Source organism: Nanorana parkeri, unplaced genomic scaffold (genome assembly GCF_000935625.1).
Source record: "Nanorana parkeri isolate BGI_ZX_2015 unplaced genomic scaffold, ASM93562v1 scaffold217, whole genome shotgun sequence".
Taxonomy (NCBI): Eukaryota; Metazoa; Chordata; class Amphibia; order Anura; family Dicroglossidae; genus Nanorana; species Nanorana parkeri.
Genome location: NW_017306485.1, coordinates 1 through 23,992, shown reverse-complemented (window position 1 = coordinate 23,992; position 23,992 = coordinate 1).

The window sequence follows — 23,992 nt, the reverse complement described above, 5'->3', positions numbered from 1 at the left end:
CCCAGTGTTCCTGAGAGAAGTACCTATTCCTGATCTTTATGAACCAAGTGTTCGTGAGAAACAAGGTCAGTTCCTGAGAGAACTACCCACTTCAAGTTCCTAATGTCCCCAGTGATCCTATGAGAAGTACCCGATCCAAATTTATATTATTATATTTATATTATTATAAAAATAAAGCAGCCTATATGGATGCTGCATGCGCAGTAGGTAACACCGGAATGGAGAGGAGAAAAGAGACAATAAAAGTGATGAACGCAGTCGGGAGTGCGTACACTGGACAGACTCCATGGGTCACCGAAAGACAGAGATTTTTGTGCTGGATCAGAAACCGGAACCAGCACTGGAGGGACTGTTGGAAGTGAGTGGAAGGAAGAAGAGGCATCAAATAAAGTAAGTGCTTACAGCAGCATTGGGGGGCGGGGGGTGGGGGGTATAGCCTTTAATGTCACTTTAATAGGGCGCCCACTGTGCCCATATGTTAAACGTTCTCTTTCCAGGGTCGTATTTACCATTTGTTTTCATTGTGAAAGTTCAGCTGGGTTAGGTGATATCCACTTCTGTGCTATCAATTTCCTAGCTACAAACAATAGAGATTTACATAATTCACTAAGCTAAAGGAAAATTCCCCTGCAAAGGGAACAGCCTATTTGCCTTTAATAAATCAACCCCACATTTTCATGTTGAATATGTTAATAAGTGCAGTAATGTCTTGAATTGCTAGGACTATGTAATCCAAATTCTTTATTTGAGAGATTTTGGATGCAATAAAATTTTAATAAATATATTTTAAAAAATCTAAAAGCAAACATTGTTATACGGCTGGGGGTAGGCAACCTCAGCATTTCTGCTGTGGTTCAGCTGCAAATCCTGTGGCAATCAGAATTTTGTAGGGATGTTCAGATACCAAGTACCACACTTGGTACAAGTACATGTACAGATAATTTTCCAGCTCCAAGACTAGACTAGAGAAAAACTCAAAAGTTTGGAGGCAGCAGTCATTTTTAAGCAGGATACAGAGCTCCTGGGATTTGTGCATCCCTGTTTTAATGTACGATATGATATGTTTTTTTATAAATATATATAAGGGATGCCCCGATACCATTTTTTCAAGTACAAGAACTGATACTTGTCCAAGTACTCACAGATACAAGTATTGATACATTTTTGTTTATTGTCATGTAACAGTTTTTCTAAAACAATACAGACTAATAATTTCAGGACTGTGGTGGAGCACCAGAGTCAGGTCCCAGCTGCAACCACTGTGGCCCTGGTAGTTCTCATGAAAATACCAAGTATCGGCACTGGTATCTGAACTGGTATCGGAACATCCCTAGAATTTTGCAATGCCTCATGGCTCTTGTTGTTCCGCAAAAGCTGGTGTTGCCTACCAGTGTTATAGGGTAATAAAGGTCCGCCAAATTTTTTATTTTTTTTTAATTCAAAAAAAGTCTTTATTAAAATGTATAAAAGCATACAAAAGACAAAGGGGGTGATTTACTAACCTAAACACACGCACGCACTAGGTGCGTGTGATTTTTACACAGCAAAATGTATTTATCAACCAAAAAGTCTCTAAAAGCATATTTCCACTAATGCCATATATGGAAAAATCATGCACATGATGCATATATAATGCTGCTTCACAGTTTAGACAAAAATGGTTAGCTCATGCATTTACATTCCTGCATTCATCAACGCAAGCAACACAACGTAGAGCTAATTTACACAAGATCACCTTGCAAATTCATGCTTGGCTTTGCACAACACACCTGCTGGGTGTGTACACACTACAAAGGTGTTTAGATTCCACCCATAGATCATGCTGGGAGGGAACACACTACAGAGGTGTATACATGTTCGTGGTGTGTTTATAAGGTTAGTAAATCCACCCCAAAGTCTCAATGTAACAGTTGCACAGCAAAAGATGTAGAGATGCACATAGTAGATCCAGAACCATGTAAATATGGTATTACAGCATGGAGATGAACATTTCAGGCCCTGTGACAGGTCAGCCAAATTTTGAAGTTAAAGAACCAAACAAGTCCAGATAAGGCCTGAACCCAGAGACCATAGTAGTAAATACAGTTCAGCAGCAGCTGTTGAGCCACTTTTCTTATGCGTTTTAAAAATATTAACACAAGTGAAGAACATATTTATGTTCTATTTTTGTTGCACTGTACAAATAATAAGTTTAACTCCAACTCTGTAATTCCTTTCTACACCCAGAAGAATTTGCTCTTTATTGAAATTATGCAAATGAGCAATAGATTGTATTTAATGATGGCATGTACCAGTACTGTTACAATGTAGCCAGGCAGTGCGTGGTCTTGGAATTTGTATAATATTTCAACTTTGCGTGCTCATATCATATCAAAGCAGTACTTCAATATCTCAATGTCTGTTTAATTTTGATGATACAAGAACATATAGTATGTTAAAGAAAAGGTAAAAAATACTTAGGGATATTATTGCATATCAATGTCTGAAATACACTTAGCAGTCATACAATCCTTGCTCATACTTTTCTGTCGTATAGTAAAAGCTTATATTTTCAAATAACCACTTATAGATGTGAGACTTCTGTGCACAGCATCATGGGAAAGCAGAGTCAGAGGTTGTGTTATTGGTCTACAAATCTCCTAGAGAACATACATATACTGTAGAAAAGTTCAAAGATTTAATACACATGGGCATTATATAATATGCTACAAATTGTATAGCTGACATACAATACAATAGTTCAGTCATTGAACTTTTTACCCTGTATTAATTAGCCTTTCCATACTGTCTAAAACATATGGGAGAGACAGTTGTAGAAGTAAATACATTACTGACAAATTAAACAATAATACTCTGTTTTGCATAAAGACGTTGGAGGGATAGGGAAGACACCAATGCATAGTTGGGCTTTAGAATGTGTTGGTGTGTATTTGCTGGAGACCACAAAGGATAATAAAAAATCCACGACACCTAGAAACATATTTCACAGAAGACAATCAAATATTAAATATTAGTGCTTTCATTTTTTTCTCTATAGAGGAGCACCTTCTGTGTGTGGCCTGTATATTCATTGGTAGTATTATCAGTCTTTGATGTGCACTGCTCATATACAGATACCAGCTCTTAAAGTGATATTAAAGTCACAAGGTTTTTAAAGCTATTTTAAATGCTGATGAAATCACCTACAATGGATGTTGATTCTTGATATGTAAAAGTTTCAGTTTCCTGCAGAATCAGCTGATCACCCGAGCAATGGTCCTAATATCCTGTTTTATGGTGGATCCCTAACCTTGCAGGGTTCTCCGGAGCAACCCTTTTGTGTGCTAGTTTGCTGAGTGTTTCTCCATAAGCACACAGGCATAGCAAGGCAAGGCACTTCACTAATTTCTGCTCCATCTTTCTCCCTTCTCCAGGCTAGTAGATGGACAGCTGCTAGAGACTGTGCTGTCCCTTGTGATTTCATACTCTACAGGAAGTTTAGGGAAGCTGAGAAGAGAAAGTTGGAGCCAGCTGTTTGGAAACATGATTACTGTAAATGATTGGGTAAAAAAATGTAAATACTTTGCTGGACAATGTATATTTGTGTGATCTGGATTCATTATTGAAAAACAGTTTGAGCGTTTAATGCTACTTTGACAAAAAAGGAAAGCAAAGGGCAAAGGACTAGTCACCAGTATTACTTTAAGACTCTTTTCCCCATTGACTTGTTCCATGCTGGCCATGTCTTGTTCCACGCTGTGCCTCTGTGTGGAGGTGGCCATTTTGTTAGAGCCAGGGCTTTACTTTCCCATGTAAGAGTTTATGACAGGTGATCTCATGACTGGTAGCATAATATTTAAGAAGCAACTGAAGAGGTGGAGAAAGCACAGATCCAAAGAAAGAATGAAGCAGAAGCAGGGCATTCCTTGCCCTGCAGATCCTCATATACAGCTTTCTCTCCAGTAAACCCCAAGGTAAACAGTGAGCAAGTCAGTAGTAACATTAACAAAATTCACTCCACATTCCATGAGACTAGTAGTCCCAAGCCCAGCATTCTAGATATCACACTGCAGACATACAGCTATTAGTTTGTAGACACTGGATTGCCTAGGCACAGGAAGTTCACTGATATATTGTTAAGAATGAATTTAAAATATATAATAAACAAATCTTTCAAGGTACTGCTTAGACACAAACATTTCAATATGTCCCCTTAAAATAGCAAATCTTCACTTTTTGAGCTTAAGTCCAATTTAACAGGATATGAGCCATTTATTGACAGACTGCTCCATGTGCATATGATTGACAGAATCCCTTGACAGTAACAATGGCACTAAACATATTATCTACATTTGCCTTTTCATAATCTCCATGGTGCTGCACCTCCTCCAGCCCAGATCATCTCATTCTGGGGCAGCATGCTAGTGATTGCAAATCTTCAGAACACATCAACAAAACCTAACATGAGCGGTGCACTGCAAAAAAATGCAGCATGCTTGCATTTTATAGCAGCGCAGTGCACTGCCCACCACACCTACAATGTGGTGTGAAACAATTGTTTTATATGCGTGCTTGTGGTTACCTGTGTTGAATCTGTGCTGCAAGTATGTGAGCAGGCCCTCATTCCTAAATGATCCAGTATGCAGAATACAAGCAGACCAGTTTTTCTGGGATGAGTACCAGCAGGAAGGTATGCCACAGGAGCTGATAAAGTAAAAGCATGCTTACCAATGTTACCATGAAAAATGGTTGGTTTCTGTTATTGCGCCTTTTTTACATTCTTTTTTATCTCTTCCAACATGTTTACGTTTCAGGGAATATTATACAACAAAAATCTTGATGATATTAAATACATACTCCCATATGTAAAATACATTGACCCCAAACAATAGTAGTATTTTTGGAGTCCATAAAATAGCAGAAGGGGAATGACCCCACCAGTTGTAATGGGAAAAGCTATAATGTCAGCAGTTCTGCCAAGCTGGCATTGAGACACAGGGGATAGGGGTGATTAGGTGATCTTCCACTTCTGCATCTGTAGGAGGGATACCTGCCTGGTCAAGGATACTGCTGGAGATGGTGGAGGGAAGTTAGGAGACTTACATGGAGGTAAAGCCTTTGCTATACCCTACGCAGCATGGCCTCATGCTGAAAATCTTCCCTGTCTGATGTGCCACAAGATAAGCCTCTCAAACCCATTGCCAGAGTTTCCACTCAATCTCCTGAGGTCACAGATGTTACAGCAGATAGAGATGGTGAATCTTATGGATGTGGAGAGGGTATAAAGTGAGGAAGTGGGGAGCGGTGTCTGAGAGTCAGAGCTCTCTACAGGGGGAACCCATGAACTGATCAATCAGCTGTTCATGAACGCGCAGCTCTCGGTATAAAGAGCCATCGTGTGACAGCTGCAGTGTTTCACGCCAGCTTTAAATATTGGGGAGAATATATTTTACTCTCTCAATACTTCACCTTCAAAAGCATCTCATAAGCATGTAATTGAAAGAAGTAAATGGTACATTGTCCTTTTTTTTGCATTGGTACATGTTCACCAAGGCAGTTGTCCAATTTCCCTTGCCTTTGTTTGACTATCCCTTGCCATTAGCCTCATTGACTTCAGTGCGGTTTGGATCAAAGTTAATAATTTTTAGATTTTACGATGAGTTTGATGAACAGCCAGCAAATAGAACTGACCTGGCCTCAGAGTAAAAGCAGAATTTGTTTAACTAAAGGAGTTGAATGTTCAATTTGACCTATGTACCAGTATTTTTCTCAACCAATCACATGTGCATAATTGGGTATCTGACATGAACACAGCTGCACTGTGCTAAGTGAATTTTTCATATTCTTTAGTAAATAAACCCAATGACTTTTATGTAGCTAAAAAAAAAAAATGCAATATATTGCAGCTTATCAGTTCTCACTCACTGTACTGCACCTAAGGAGAAGCAGCATTGTCACCCTAGGACACAAGTGCAAAAACCCCCTCTCCTCTTCTCCGTAACATAGAAGGGTGGGGTTATATAGTCCTCAGAAATAGCTAAGAAAAATATAGCTGATATGAGTGTAGCACAGGCAGAGAGCACGGGAAGTTCACTGGATTTATGGCAGCTCACTGGATATATGACAGGATCAACATGCGATTTATTGACTTTTAATTTTTATTTAACAGACCAAAAGGGACCAAGAGAAGTTCATTGTTCAGGTTTACATACACTTTAAACAAAACATAAATATTCATCTCAAGTTTTCTGCCGATGACATGATGAAAGTAAAGCAATTGCCAGCTGCCACAGCTCTTTTTGTTACAGGTGTTTAAACATAAAGGATAGGAAGGAAATTGGTAACTTTTTTTATTATTAAAATGTTAGGCAATGTTGAAAAGTGGAAATATCCGCTGTCAGTACTGTTCCATACAGAAACATCAAGTCAAAACAATGTGAAACATTGGCCTAGAAAATATATAATCAGGGCTTTTGAGACTGGAATATTATTTAAAAACAGCATTTTACATTACTAACTGAATCTGGTATCAATCTAGTGCGACAAAAAAATGCCTGTTCTAAAATATGAAAATATTAAAAATGAACCAAACATTAAATTCCATCTGGCTACAAAAGACATTTCCTTGAACTCTTGTTTATTACTTTTCTCTTCAACCGACCCTTAATAACTATTATTGACAAGCTTAATATTTCTTTTCCCTGCACTGGAGCAATCCAAGTCCAGTTATTGTAACTTCAATATACAACGGAATGTTTGTTCTAGGGATATTAAAATATAAATATGGTAGAAATCGAATCAAGCAGCAAACCAAATTAATGTGACATCCTGAATCTGGGCATATTGATGGCTAACGCAATGTGATGTTACGTCACTTAGGTTACTTTGCAGCACTAATCCCTTTATGCCATTTGCTGCAAATTATGTTAGATTTTGAGAAATGTTATGAGTTGTCATAAACCTTTTCTTTTTTGCCATTTCTCTCAGTGAGACTAATACATACTGGAATGAGATGGTACAATAATTTTTCTGTGCCTTTATGGTAATGTTTATTTATAAGCTTTGGGTTCGGGTTGAACCTGAGTTTGACCTGAACCCATCCTATTAGCAGTTTGGAGAACAGACTGACAAACCGGACATATTTGGCTAGTTCGCCCGCCTGAACCACCAGCTGATATTTTTACACATTTGTCTGTCATATAGGGGTCTATTCACGAAGCAGCCGATGGACCTAGCCGTAGCTTCGGCTGATCCTTCGGCTAGCTTCGGCCCCAGGACCCCTTCTGTTCAGCAGAACCGAAGGGTTGCTGTACAGGCTATTCACAATAGCCTGTACAGCTCCCGAACTTAGCCCAAACTTAGCCGAGCGGCTCAGTCGAGCCGAAAGCATATGCCTCAGCTCGGCTGAGCCGCGCTGAAAGCCGAAGCTGGCCAAGCGGCCGGCCGACAGCCTGCTTCTGACAGCTGGGCGGAGCCATCTGTGATCTTACGGCTGGCTCTGGTCACTTATAGAGAGATCAGCGTCCCTGGTTATCAGCTAACCATGGACACTGATCTCCAGAAAGCAAACTCTCCCGGGCGCCCAGGAGAGAAACACTGATTTTTTTTTTTTTTTCTTTATATTTCCTGCCTGTATATTGTAATGCAACTCTCAGCAGCAGAAGAGATTAGAAATACGAGATTTGAAATACGAAATAATGGATATTACAAAACGGAACGAAACGAAACGGAACAAATTTTTTGACGACGCTGCTGAGGGTTGCATTACAATACAATACACAGGCAGGAAATACGAAATTCCGTTGACGTATTTTCGTTCCGTTACGAACATTCGTTATATTGACGTTAAAAAGCAAAGTACATTTATATTGGAGTTACTTGATGGTAGTTTTTTTTATATACGAAATACGAAATTCGGATACGGAATTCGTATTTCGGATACAAAAACAACTAGTACCACATAGACTCCAATATTAACAAAGGTATTTTTGCTTTTTAACTTCATCATAACGAATGTTCGTAAAGTTACGAAAATGTGCCGAAACTAACGAAAACCCGTATTTCGTACGAATCCGAATTGAGTTTCGGATACGAATTACGAAATACGAAATAATGGATATTACGAAACAGAACGAAACGGAACAAATTTTTTGACGGCGCACAAGTCTAAAACACAGTACAGAAGCCAGCAGGGGATCTGTAAATTAGGACAGGAATAGTGGTGGGTGAAGATCATTTGATGCGGCAGGTAATCATGGCAGCAAGTCAACATTTTCAGGCTGAGCCCATTGTGATTGACGTGGATGTACATTACTGGACAATGGGATTGTTGAATGATCTACATTTTGGGACATTGTTTTAGTTTTTTTCTGATTAAAGGACTTTTTCAATGGTGTGGGTGTTATTATTTGCTTTTTAACTCTGTTTATGTGTAACAAGGGGTGCCATGTACCCCATACTCATTCACATTGTGGGAGGGGGGGATCTGGGAGATCTGATGGAGAGCTGATATTTCCCCCGCAGGCCCCCACATCCCTTTTGGGGGACATGATGTGGAGAAGAGGCTTTTGCCTCCATCAACATGGGGACATTGTGTTTTGCACATGGGGGAGGTTTGTCCCTTTGTCTTGCAAGGTACCCTCTCAATATTTAAAGCATGTGGCCTGGTATGGTTCAGGTGGGATGTGCTTTTTTGAATGGTGTACTTGTTCTTTAAGATTAAAAATAAAGCAGTGTGGGTTCCCTCTAAAAATACCTGTTTTTTCCATTGGTACATGACCCCCATTGCAATGCCCAGCTACCAATTTTTAACAAATACTTGCAAATTGGTCTTGATAAAGGTGAGAAGCACATAATAGGGTTCATTCCCATTGTGCCAGTGGGGTTCTGCTCTATGTTCGAGGTTAGCAGATTTTTTTCTGGGTTCGCTGAGCCTCCTGTGAATCAAACTTCACTCATGCCAGGTTCACTTATCACTAGTCATGTATATAATATTCTGTAACATAAATGTATACATGCCTATAACATGTTTGCCTGCAAGTGGAATCTGTGTTTTAGCTACCAAAGGATTTGTACTTTTAGCCATCCAGTTACAGCCCATTCACCCAGCATAACCCTGTCTGGCAAGATTGGATACTTGATTTTTTTCTCTGCCACAGTTTACGGGCCTTGTTCTACACACAACCTGTCACTGGACATTAAAAATAAAGAATCAGACTGATGAGATAATCTCTTTTCCACTCTTCTTTTTCTTACTAACACATGAGCAGTGAAGCACAACTGATTGGCTCCTTGTGCTACTTCTCCCTCCCCCAAATGTGAGCTGTGGTGCACAGGAACTATACGAGGTAGATAATAGGTTAAATCCAGGTACTTACACTGCTTGCGCTATAAAAAAATACAGTTAAAGTGTAACTCCTGACACTTCTGCATGGTTCCTGCATCTTTCTTAAAAAGAAACAATAAATAGACACTTTGAAATTAAGTCAACCCCAGACTGCCCTTTGCCACAGGGATCACAGTTTTGCCCTTTAACCTACTGCCACCTTGTCAAATTACCTGTTTAAGGAATCGGCGCACTGTAGCTAATATATACTTAGCATAGTCTGGAAAGCTTCTTAATGCAGGCTTGTTGTAAATAACCAGTTGTAAAAGCAAAAGCAAAGAAGCAAATACACATCTGTAAGTCTGGTTTTATTTGACCTGAAGCTGCACTTTCACGCCATGCTACTCAACCCACAACTGTATTCATATTCCATAATTCCGTCTGGGATGGCGTTATCTAAATAAGAAGTGGTTACACTAATGTATAAGAAAATAACAATGAGTTAGACACCAAACACTCCTATATTAAAAGGAGCAGGAGGCTGATGGATGAAATTAGATCTCCTAAATGGTACATATATTCCATATCATATTTGATCTTATCAAATCATAATTTTATTTATTCTGCTGAAGAATATGTTTGTTATTATATTATAAAACCTTGTCATCCGGAAATCTAGATATAGTTTGAACACTTGGCATTTAGGGTATGACTTCCCCTATGGCATCTATTCCCAGATGGATGGTGCTTAGAGTGTTGTCCCATGAATAAGAAACATCTCTGTGCATGGTAAGGCTATGAGTGTAATTCATCATAGTGACCATTATCTCTGGGACAGGAAATAAAGGGCATTTCCCCAACAGAGTTGCAGACAAAATAAAAGCATGTCTTATAGTAGGGTTTAGTCATCCCCACTCTACTGAAAATTGCGTTATTGTTGCATACCAACAGGAACAAAAACCCATACAGCATATAACAGAAGTTCAAAACTTTCCCTGCTTGGTAGAAAAAAAGGTCTTGGCTTAAAATCCATTTTTAATGTAAGATAATTATCATGCATCCGCAGTGGGACAACAACATCATTACATCATAAGAATGTTATGTATTGGATCAAGCAGGAGTTCATTAATTGGTTGATTTGGACCCAAAACTTAGCATTCTTTTGATGTACTGATGTTGCTTTTCCAATAAACAACTCCAGACTGACCATTCAGGTGTCAGGCCATCTTTGTGGTCTCTTTGTCAACTGCACAAACATACACATTTCTACAGCCTGTTCACACAGGCACAGACAGTAGTACCCACCAAGCCTCTTAATAGTAGCTTCCTGTTTTATTTCCCCTCCAGCTTGGAGACCTGACAGAAATCCAAGCCTCTGTTTGTCCACCAGACTATTCAGCTCCAGAGAGTTTTTTTTTAAAGTGTCAGAAGTGGGGTACTTGATTAACTATATCCCAAATCATCCCATAGGTCATCTGGTCTACTGTTTGTTTTAATACATAAAAACAAACATACAAATTATTTTTATTTTTAAATATTAATACATTGATAAGATTTATATTTATCTTGATCCCCTTCCTATTACAAAAAAAAACATTTTAAAACTGCTATATTTCCCCTTTTGAAGGCCATATGTTTTGAAAAAAATAATTCTGTCTCTCAGAAATAACTGACTAAATAACCCACATGTGTGTGTGTGTTGTATGTGTATCTGTGTAGAGTGCTGCTTTGTAAAAATATAATTATTGACATTATTAGCAGTAGTCTTGTCACTTTCATGATTGTCAAAGTGCTGTTAATATCAAACAGAATTAATAATAGCCACTGTCTTTCTATAAGATGGATGTTAGTATTCTGACATGTCACAAAGCACTTCCCTTGAGTGAAGTGGTTTCTTGTAAATATGTATGTGATTCAACCTTGTGTGAAATGTCATATGTTCTTCTAGTCAATACATATGGATATAACAATAATTTTACACAGTGAGATTATCAGTGAGCCTATAAAGGATGAAAGACACACCATACATAAAGATTTGACTCCATAATAGTTTATAGATTGGCTACTGGTGAGATAACTGTAATCTTACCAGATCTCAGAAGATAAAATCATGTATACATTAGTAATACTTTTCATTGGCAACTTACAAGTTATTTTTGTACTTTCACAAATTATCATTAATGTATGAAATGCTTACATTTGAAGAACTCTAAACAATTTCATGACACCCTGACTTAATTCTTCCTAATCCATAACATGTGTCAATTAATTATCATTACTGTTTGAAATTGATAAGACACAGAAATCAGTGGTAGGGCATTAAACCCAAAGAGGCCTACTCACACTTGAAGGCTCCATTCACACCTAGCATTTTGTAGCACTTTTTCTGCACAAACAAATGCTCAACATTACGCCCAAAACAAAATCCCATTCATTTCTATGGTCGTTTTGTCGCTCATAGCAAAACGCCTATCGCTGGAACAAAATACACACGCTTTTTTTTTTGGCAGATTAAGTGCTTCTTGGCCCTATAGACTTTAATGCACATTATTGCACATTTTGGCATGCATTTTACACGTGTTTGCCTGTTTACATCAATGTGTTACAATCTGCTCACATAAACGCGTGACTTAATGTATGCGCAAAAAACATGCAAAACCGTGCAGTGAAAACGCACATAGAAATGAGCAAAAATGTTCTTGCCTGGGTGTAAGTGCAGCCTATAGGGTTGATTGAGTTGCCAGGGATATCTGTGGTAGGCAATGTGGCATTTCTGTGAAACCTCTAACAAATGCCAGATGAAGTATTGCATCTGTTTGGTGATTTGTACTGAAATGGACTGCTCAGTCTTTTGAGCCTGTTTGTGATCTGTACATTGAAAACAATACAAAAGATTCCAGTTATTGATGCGCAATATTTCTCTGCAACATTTAGACAACAAATAAAATGTGCTGATTAGATTTATATGTAATGCTTGTTTTTTTAATTTACTTTTTAACATTTTAACTCTATGGGGTTGATTTACTAACCTTATAAACATGCCACAAACAAGTATACACCTCTGTAGGTTGTTACCTCCCAGCATGATCTGTTGGTGGAATCTAGACACCTTTGTAGTGTGTACACACCCAGCAGGTGTGTTGTGCAAAGCCCTGCATGAATTGCAAGGTGATGGTGTGTAAATTAGCTCTACGTTATGTTGCTTGCGTTGATGAATGCAGGAATGTAAATGCATGAGCTAACCATTTTTGTCTAAACTGTGAAGCAGCATTATATATGCATCATGTGCATGATTTTTCCATATATGGCATTAGTGGAAATATGCTTTTAGAGACTTTTTGGTTGATAAATACGTTTTCCTGTGTAAAAATCACACGCACCTGGTGCGTGCGTGTGTTTAGGTTAGTAAATCACCCCCTATGTGTGTGATCTATGCTCATATATGCATGGTAAAGCAAAAACTTCCAAAGACAACCAAAACATGTGATGTAACAAGCCATTAGAGACCCTTTTTTAGATACTGTTCACTTGCAATTTCCTACTCTTAGAAATAGTGACACTAGAAAAGAGCTTCAGTGCATGCCACATTGTTGAATTTAAGGGACATAATTTGCATACTGCAAGTTTCTAGGTTTTCTTGTTGTTTTTATTTTTTGAGGGGGGGGGGTCAGGATAACCTGTAATTGATTGCCACCCAGTCGTATTTACTCTTTAAGATAACCAGTCACAAATTACCATGTGTAATAGTCTGTAGACTGTCTGTAATCAAACAATTATTGGACTTTTTTTATAATCTCTCTGTATTTTCTCACTGTCAAGGCTATAACTCCTGTGTGAGCCCAGTGATGATAATAGACACTAAAAACTATCATACAACCAATGTGCTGCCAGGATAACTAAAAAGAAAACTAAAGTCTTTGTTAATTGACAGTTTTACCATCTCCAGATGTTCACTCAGATGTCCTAATATGAGCCATAAACTCAGCCACAAGACAGGTAAACCTCCATGGGGGACCCTATAGTCGGACATTGAACAGGCATTTATGCTGTGACAAAGAGTACACAACTTTTCCTAAGAGTTACAACTCTATTATTATAACAGCTTAAAAGTAAAGATTTAGATTCCTACAAATTTCTACTCTGGGTCCATTTAAAGGATAACAATACTTTTGATTAAAACTGGCATCAAATCTCTCCCTCATACACACACTTACTCTCTCCATCAGTCCTGAGAGTTATTCAGTCCTCTTTATCGAGTTAGTGGGCTGCAGTATAAACTGTGCATGTGTGGTCTTTTTCCCCATAGCCCCTAATGGAGAATCTGTCTCCCTGGAGACTTTAAATTGCACAGCCTATGGAGCATGCCACACATGCTTAGTCAGAAGAGCCACCCAAAATGGCATAGTCTGTGGCCAGTGAAGGAGATTTCTGAATGTACCGAGGACAGTACTGGTAGGTATATATAGGGGTAGGGGAGAGTAAGAGGGACAGTGGACCCGAACTTAAATACATGTATTGTTATCCTATAGGGTTAGTAGGTCAACAGTTGTAAGAGGAATTCCAGTTAGCAGTTAAGTGGAATAGCCAAAATTATTTTTTGATGTTCATTTTTGAACGTATTAAACTAAAGCATTATAATACAGCATGATATTATTGTGCAAGAGATATATAACTTTAACTGTCACTGTGTGCAAATAATGTGTGAATCACAACTGAATCTCTTGCACAATAATATCATGCTGTATTATAATGCTTTAGATTAATACATATTTTCACTATCTGGAATGATACAACTAACATCTGTCAAACCACTTCTGTAAACAACAAACAAAAACTCTGTGGTCAAAAATAGGTTTCTTAAAAAACAGCATTTACATATAAATGTAATTCCTTAGAAGTCTATTCACTTGAATAGAAGTGCTTTTACATCTTCTAAAATCCTCCACTTGTTTCTTCTGAAAAGTGCACCAAATTTGTATGGTTATTTAAAGGTTCCAGAAATGTCTATTTGTAATGCACAGTGGAGATAAAAAAAACGATTATTTTCTGTGTAAGTTTTATTATTCCTTTTAAAATAGTAATGTTCATTTGAAAAGGCTCAGTAAAATATTTGTTACAAATGCAGCTTCCGTATTTTAGTCCTGCAAGTGTCAGGCAGATGTCTTGTGCAAAGTAAAAACTCCAGGATACATAAATATAATAAATTTGCACATCACATCTGAGTCACTGAAACATTCAATAAAAATTTCAAATGATGGAATACGATCACAAAAAGCTCCAAATAAAATGAATAATGATTGAAAGCCTTTTGATTCTAAAGTGTACACTCTTACTCTAAGTGCTCTAGCAGACTATCAAGAAAATTCAATTGTTTCATGTAAAATGGTTGCTGCCCAAAATTATATGAAATCTTAATGTCTCAATACAAACATGGTATTAAATTGCTTACTGGGCGCCAAATGTCAAAAAAATCTAATTTTGCAAAGGCATTTCCTCATATTGTCTAGCAGAGTATAGAAAATTGAAAAAAAATGGGAACATTTCATGAACGCTCTCAATTATGCTATTTATTTGTCCTGCATTAATTTTTTATACAGCATATGTATGGAAAATTAGAATCTGTAGATCAGAAATAGGAGTTAGAGTTAGAAGGTAAAAACAAACTCTAGAATCTAAAAATCCAAAAAATCTAGAAAAGAATCTGTCATCAAAAACTATTCACGGCAATAGTTAAATCAACAAGCTATTTTTGAGAAAGAATGGAAAGGATGAAAAATTCAACAAAGTAAAGGGGTCTATTTGTAAATGTTTTCACACAATTTTTACCCAATGAGTTGTGATGTGATTGGCAGCCTTCAAGAGTCTCACACTGTTCTTGCCAGACTAGTACTGTCAAACTAATGAATGCATATAAAGGAGGAAGTTCTGGTTCGCCACCATGGATTCAAGCAGATTCCTGTCTTTTCAAGGTATGCAGTCTTGGCGAAATTATGGTGAATTTCACCAGGCCAAATTCTTTGTAACCATAATGTACTGCTTGGTGTTTTAATTTAGGAAGGACCAATAATGGGGTCTTTGTTATGTGCCGGCCCCCTCACTATAAGAGGGTGGCTTCCCAGCAGTCATTTGTCGGTGTGTTGGAGTAGTTTAGGGAGGGCTCCAATACTATTTGGTGTGATATTGTGCTAAATTACTGTGGATTGCAGTGTGGTGGGCTACCAATTCTTGTTTAAGCCTCTCCCCCATGTTCACAGTTCAGAGACCCAACAGTCCTTTTGGAACTACTTTTTTGTGTGTGTCAGCAACACATGTAGTTGCGGTTTAGCTGCTGGACTCCCCCCCTTCCTTTTGCAGTCTTTTTGTTTTTCTTTTATTTCCCTTTTATACATTTTTAATTTTCTGCCCTCAGGCTAGAGGTTGAGCACCAGGACTCTACATACTGATACATTTGATGGGTGAATCAAAATGTGTCAAATGTACTGCAATGAAGCTTGATTGCACTCCAGAACACAAATGTGCCCATGGTGTAAAGGAGTCAGTTTTACTTTTGGGCAAGAAATTTACAGGGTTATCCACAAAGGGGTAAAGAGTTTGGAGAAGGCAGGAGAAGTGAACAATCTAATACAACATAGCTGAACTGGAAAGTGAGCTGAATTGGAGAATGTTTCTAAATCAGCTATTTTGGCCTAGTTGGTTCTCTTCTCCTGCCTTCTCCAAACTCTTCACCCTTTTGTGAATAACATTGTAAGTCTTTATACAATCAAACATGCCTGTTTTGTTATTGCGAAACTGTTGTACCTCCCTAAAACTAATTTTACTTTTTAGGACCATTTTAGGGCTACATTTAGACAGCTGCCATTCCTCTGTCCTGAGTGTGCACCAGTAGCCAGTAAGGGTGCTCAGTGAACAGATAAATGGCATTTGGTGCAAGCCATGCCCTTAGTGACAAAGAGACAGGTACACAGAAGAGAGCTTTCTGATTATTAAAGCTAATAATTAGCATCTTGTGGTGAGGTGACAGGTTCACTTGAAATTTCCTTGCATCCTCATGGATGTTTTAAGTGAAAACAGCTTTACTTAGCAAAGACTGAGTAAAAATTAACACATTTCTGATTTATTCCCCAAAAATTACCTTGCTTGTTATACTTCCAGTAATTATTTGTTCTGCGTGAAATGTTAACTATGAGGATGTATCCAGTAGGTGCTTTCCTAAATGCCATACACTGCAGTGTGATTGCACCAAGGCTGGCACAAGGTTATTCCTTATTCAGAAATAACCTGTGCTTATTGTTCCCTTACCTAATTAAAAAAGACAGTAATCCTTTGCCCAAACCCTGTATCCATAAGAAGAAGAAGAATGCACTAAACAGACTAAACTGACAGAGAATGCTTGAAATCTGACATGTCTTTGGCTGGATAAGATAAGACCTTGGCATCTGAAAAATAGCAAACTATATGATTGCACAGAAATTTCATGGCAAAATGGTATTGTATTTCTGTCTTTCAACTGCTATAGAGATCCTTATTTGTCCTGCTATTTCATATCACCCAATAGGTTGGACAGTACACATATACTTTACTTATAGAGAAGTGGGGTACATTAAAAAAAATAACAGTAAGTCACCTGCACTTCAAAGGTTCTCCAAGCAAAGTTCTTTTTATTCCATGTGTAAAGTTACATCACCAAGTGTAGCAATGGCCAGTCGTCCTGCACATGCAGGCACCATGGTTCACCATATCATTATGGGCAACTGGGCGGCACCAGCTATACTTGGTTACCGCCCATGCCCTTGTTATACACATGTGGGGCGCTATCAGATATGCATTTGGTGTGACTGACAGTCCAGCGGGGAGATTATGATCACAGTGGTCAACTGTTTTACTCATTTCGCATTCAATAAAGTGGTATGAGTTGATCCTTACTAGGAATGTTTTGCTACATTGAACATTCTTTTGTTCATTAATATGAATATGACCTCTGTAAAAATAATTAGAGGGAATGTGACCTCATGGTAACACCGAGGGGTGGAGCTTGTATGTCACATTGTTTTTTTGCCTGTACTTATGTATATATTGTGATTACTACACTGTATATGTATCAATTTGTTTTGCCTGATGAAGGGACCAGGTGCGTTCCAAAACATTGCTACACTAGACTTCCCGTTGGAGAACCCCTGGACCCTTAAAAAAAAAAAAAACAAGATTTTTAAATTTTTGCCCAAGCTGGAGTCAGGCTTTAAGGTCATTGCCTCAAAAGTATGAAGCTATTGATAAGCCTGACAACCAAGCAATTAGCATTCTTAAAAGGTAAGGTAATGAACAGAAGGCTCCATATTTTTTTTGCATGTTTACGTAAAGATTCATATTTGTTTGATCCTACAGTCAACACCTCATTTATTCATACAACTTTTATGTTCTTAACTTTTCATGTCGTGAAATATCCTGTTGTATCTATGTTTATTTTTATCCTATTGTACCTATCTTGTTTACATTTTCCTATTTACTTGCATGCAGTTGAAGCTACAAAGGTTGTATGGAAGTCTGCAGGTCACAGCACTCTTGAAGAAAAGAGGTTTGAAATGTTCTGTAATATAGCTACTTAATCTATGCCCATGAACATATTTACGAAACTGTACACTTACGTTACAAAGGAAATCATAAGCCAACCCATGTCTTCTTCAAGGCTGAGAAACTCAATTAAATGATACTTGTATGCAAAGGCTTCTTGAAAGTACAGCTTACTGCATGAACAGGTAAGTCCCAACAAAGACATGTATGTAAATTTATCAAAATAGGACATTTTCTTTTATTATTAAGATTAACTGAGTTTAAAGTGTATCTAAAGCCAAAACCTTTTTAGTCTTGGATTTGAGTCATGGGGGTTACAACCCCTGTCAGTTTTTTTTGAATTTGTTAAATTTAGCAACTAAATATACATCAACCGAATATAATCTGTTCTTATGTTATATCATATTCCATTATTCTATATAAATGGAGTTTTATACTAAGACATTGTGGCCTTCAACAACCCAGGCTATATACACATTGTGAAAACTTATAGGAACAAATGACATGCATACTGTACAGTATATTCCAAATGAGTGTTTGTAATCAAGCCTTTGTATGTACAATGTATCACATGAGTATAGTGGGCTTGACACATGTGACAAGAAACACTCGCACACTGTATCACACACCCAATATTTATACTGCTTTTTATTAAACAGACCTTTTTAAACATCCATAGCTTTTAGTTTTTGTGCCATAGTTAGATAGTCTTGAAATTGTGTATGACTTTTAACAATGATAAAAGAAGTCTGGGAAAATCAAACACTTACCCTTGCAGTAGGGCTACTCCCACACTGCACGGGTTAAGTGCTCCATTTGTTTAGTGGACTCAGATAAAGCAGATTTACTTACCTGTCCCTTGGTCTTTCCTTACCTGTCCCTTGTTGGCTCCCTCCGGGCTGATAGACCGGTCCCTGTAGCCTCTTCTCCACTTGGCTCCAGTGGTCTAAGGTCTGCTGATGTCATCACATCTTATACCAGTCCATTGACCTGCATTAGATGTGAGGATCTCGAGGGACATTCCATAGCGAGAAGGGAGAGAGTGCCAACCGCCCAAGGATCAGATGAGAAAACTGCTTTATTTAAGCCCCCTAGACAAAGCAAGCACCTAACCCTTGTAGAGCTGGCGTTTCCCCACTGCAAGGGTAACTTTTAGATTTTCCCAGACTATTTCCTGGACTGTTTTCAGTGACCTCAACATGTTAGTAGAACATGACTTTTCTCTAGATTCATTCCTCCTACACAGGTGATTCTGTTTTACTTAATGATTATATTTTAACCCACCTGTTTGGTATAAGCATTTAATCATACACTGGACCATATGCCTGCAAAACCCTTAGGGCCGGTTAACACCACAAAGAGTGCGTTCCAGAACGTTTGGCAACTGGAACGCACTGGAACGCAACCCAGCCAGGTCCCTTTGTTTAGGGACAGTGAGGGGTTGTGTCGGTGCATTGAAGTCAATGACACTGCAACCATGCCCCCCGTCCGCAGTGCGATCGTTCGCACCCGAACGCATGGCACATTAATGCCTGCGTTCCTTTCCAGTGCGATCTGCAAAAATAGTGCATGCAGCATTTTTGCAGATCACACTGGACCAGAGCGCAGGCACTATTGTGCCACGCGTTCGGGTGCGGGCGATCACACTGCTGGTGGGGGGCGTGGCTGCAGTGCTATTGACTTCATTGCACCACCCAGGGAGCTGGCCGGGTTGCATTCCAGTACGTTCCAGAGGCCGAACACTCTTTGTGTTGTGAACAAGCCCTTAAAGGATTTCTAAAGTGACTAAATGTGCTATCCTGTTATAACATCAGCATTGTAATAGGAATACATGCTATAGTTCTTAACAATGCAATCAAAGCTTACTTGAAAAACTCCCTTTAATGTATTGAATGATGCCTTCCTTTTTATCCATCACTCTCAACAATCTCCTTGATTCTCAGTGTGCTTTGTGTCTCTTTCCCTGCTGCTTGATGTAATGCAATACCCATTTCTCAAGGCTACATATCCCATCATGCATTCTTTCTAGCAAGCAATGATGATGTTACATTGTGGACATTCCCTGTGCTCACTGTGAGAGTGGTGACACAATGAAGCTCATCTTTTCAGGGCTGAGTGAAATTGTGTCAGTGCATTGAGGAAGTACATCCCCTGGGCACCTTCAGTAAGTAAATTTACAAACTTCTAGGTCAATTTTGTTATTAGGAGTGGAATAGAACTTATGGACATTTAATATAGAAATACATATTTAGTTTTCCTTTTTGACCATAGATACCCTTTAACAGTGTGCAAGTGTATCCAGGAGAATTGAAGCTGTTTAAAAGGTAAAGGGTGCACACACCAAATATTGATTTGATTTAACTTTCTTTTCTGTCTATGCCCTTTGTAGACTGTTAATTAATAAGGAAAAACTATTAATTTCATTATTTTTGGGAAGCATCCTCATCTTACAGAATTTTTCACAAGTGCCTAAAAACGTTTGCGCAGTACATACTCTTCAAATTGTGATTATGATAAAAGATCTTATATTACTCTGTATTTTCTAGCCATGATAAAGGTGGCATTTAGAAGCCCCCAGAATGCACTGACATGCATAATATGAGGAAATAAACTTTTTTGGACTCCACAAAGGGGACCAATGACGCTCCATTGGTCTCCTTTTGTGGATTCTGTCCAAAGTGTCCTCTTGTTACCCCTTCATGTATTTGGAGTTGCCTCTCTAGGAACATTACACTCCTTGACGTAGGCAGTAAGCAAAAATGTGAACTACAACACAAAGTTTGTATCCCACCTACAGTTATAGTTTTTTATTCACCCTCTTTATTTGTCCTGGTCACCATTGCCAACCAAAGTAAAAGTACTTTCTAACTTTTGAGTCACCAGAATAGGGATAGAGAAGTAACCTTCCAATAGGGGTACTTGTTCCAGTGTCTAAGAGGGGTTTCCCTCACATAGTTACATAGTATTTGAGGTTGAATAAAGACATTAGTCCATCAAGTCCAACCTATTAGGATCTCATTCTAGGAGTACCTGTACCCCTGTATATTGCGGTCCCTTAAGAAATCGTCCAAAAGTTTCTTGAACAATTCCACATTATTTGCTGAAATCACCGCCTATGACAGTGAGTTCCAGACCCTAACCGCTCTAACTGTAAAGAACCCCCTTCGCCCCTTGTGCTGGAATTTTTTTTCCACCAATTTTAGGTGGTGGCCTCTAGTTTTTGTAATGGAGTTAATTTTAAACAGTTTATCGCTAATGTTGCTACCACCATTGAACATTTTGTACATGGAGATCATATCCCTCCTTAATCTCCTCACCTCCAACTCAAGGACATCTTTTCTTAGTACTGGTAACCAGAACTGGACCGCGTACTCCAGATGAGGTCGAACCAATGATCTATAAAGTGGCAAAATTATAGACTTGTCCCTGCAATACATCCCCTTTTTAATACAGGACAAAACCCTGCTAGCTTTGTTTACAGCAGCCTGGCACTGCAAACTACCTTTCAGTTTGTGGTCTACAATGACCCCCAAATCCTTCTCCATTTCTGACTTCCCTAGCGGCATACCCATAATTGTATAACCCATTTGTTTATTTTTTATTCGAAAGTGAATTACTTTGCATTTATCGACATTAAACCTCATCTGCCACATTAATGCCCACTCCCCTATTTTATCCAGGTCCTCCTGTAATGTTATAATGTCTAAGTCCGTGTCTATTACCCTCCCAATTTTGGTGCCATCCGCAAACACGGAAATATCGCTGTTAACACCCTCCCCGATGTCATTAATAAATAAGGTGAACAATATGGGACCCAGCACAGAACCCTGAGGCACACCGCTCATTACACTAGCCCAGTCTGAAAAGGTGCCATTTATTAGAGAGATTTCCTCCCATTTCCTGTTGTGGCATCAGATTCCCACCGAAACCTAACATCACAACAACAGTTATAATGGTAAAATGCTTGTATTGACTATTGGAAAGTCTCCATTTACCTGTATGCAATAAATACGTTTATCTTACTGTATTGTTAGCCTATTGTCAATGTGCACGAATACAGAACAGAAGTATGTAAAGATAGGCATTAGTGATGACACAGCACGTGTGGTGGCCAAAAAGAGAGTCTGTTCTTGCACATGGCAAGAGCCAGGCAGTGATAGTGACATCCGTTGGTGCGCAACGCTCTTCATGATGATCGCCACAACCCTCGCATACTGGCAGGGTTTATGTAGGAAATGCTAATGAGATGGTGCATGCTCAGTGGCAGCAGCATCTGTCACTAGGCAAAAGTCTTAGCAATGATCTCCACCACCCCTGACAGAGGGGGTAGGGATATAAATAAGCTGTGAAAAAATGCATGCAAACAAGAGGGAGGAAGAATAAAAGGAGAAAAGATAAGATCTAAGTTAGAAAGAGTTCGGGAAACAACATATCATGGCTATCATGTTCTATAGAGCTCCAGTGCGAAACATAGGAGTAAAATATAAAACAAGTACAAGTGACTAAAAAAATAAAAGAGTAGCAAAAAGACTAGCAAATGACCCAAATATTTTGATACCTGCAGAAAAAAACAGTGGACACACATTTTAGGAGCTCAGGTCACAAACCAAAATAGCTGTTAACAAAGTAACATTGACAGGTGAAGGAAGATATAAACAGACTGTAAGGGCAGGAGAACAAAATATTATCCTCGCTCATTGAGAAAATGGAAAAGTGAGAGACGTGTTGAGATCCTTAGGGTACACTATGTCAAGGGTGTAAATCCACTATGCTTCTCTGTGAAGATGCTGGCATTTCTTATCACCACCTCTAGAGGACTCTTGTAATTGTTCAATCACCATCCATCAGTTCATGCGTCTGTGTTTCCTTTCAGTAAAATGCACTGCCACAGATTTATTGCAATTTATAGATTCACCATTCAATGCTTTCCTTATCCCTTACATTATGTCACTGTAGTGTTTCTGAAAGCTTTTCTTGTATGGACCAATTGTCTTGCCAATGTACACAAAAGTACACAGGCATTTTAAGATATGTACACAGAAGTCAGTACTGCAGTTGAATTAGCCCTGCAACCTGTACTTTGTACAAGTGTGTAGGTATACAAAGTATTCACTAGAAATTAGTGCATTACGCACCTTACAGTTATGGCACCTGTAGCAGCCCATCTCCTGCAATAACCTCAATTCTGTTTTTTCATATTTGGTTATGAGGTCGACCTGCACCAGAAAATTATATAAAGTTCTCTTTTGTTGACAAATTTGTAGTGGTGAAATTTCACTCTGGGAGACAAACTCGTGTCTGTCTGCAGTATATTGAGATTACAAACTGCAGCCGTCTATAACAAATCTAAGGTCCTGTTGTTCCATCAAGTCCACTGTATGGTCAAGTACCTCTTCAAGGATTATGGATAATCTAGTTGTACAATTTCTGGCACTTCATTCCAATTTGTTTGGTGCATGTGTCAGGGTTTATGCATTTGCGTAATATCTGTATTGACTGTGAAATTGATAAGTTGTACAGTTGATGTATGGTATGGGAGCATTGGAAATGGCAACAACTTGTTTTCATCATTAGGCTTAGTGAAGACAGAGGTATATTCCTATCTTTGACAATAATGTGTACATTAGGAAAGAAAATCTTTCAGAAATCTCTGGATCATATGCAATGCCTGCAAAGACAAGTGTAATGTATAATTGGGAGGAGTAGATGTACATTTCCTCTTGGTAACTGGCAAAAGGGATTTTAAATGATGGTGCCCAGACTGCCTATGGCAGTGTCCTTATTCAGGGTGTATGTCTATATTTGCAACCTGAAAATGCAGTTTTACAATATAAATTCAAGTCTTCAAAATTGAGTTAGCAGGTACATCATGCTGTAAAGAATTACACAGAAGATGACCAACAGCAGTTGAACTGGCAGGATTAGATATACATGTATAGAGCGATGAAATTTCCATGGCAGCTAATTTCCAATTCTCATGAAACTTTGGAAACCTCTTCAATTTGCACAAGAAGTAATTTGTGTGCTTTATGTAAGCTGACAGTCCCTTAACCAATGGATGCAAGTTATTATCCATGAGTTGCCCAAGAGGATGTGTGGCTGAATCTGTGCCTGAGACTA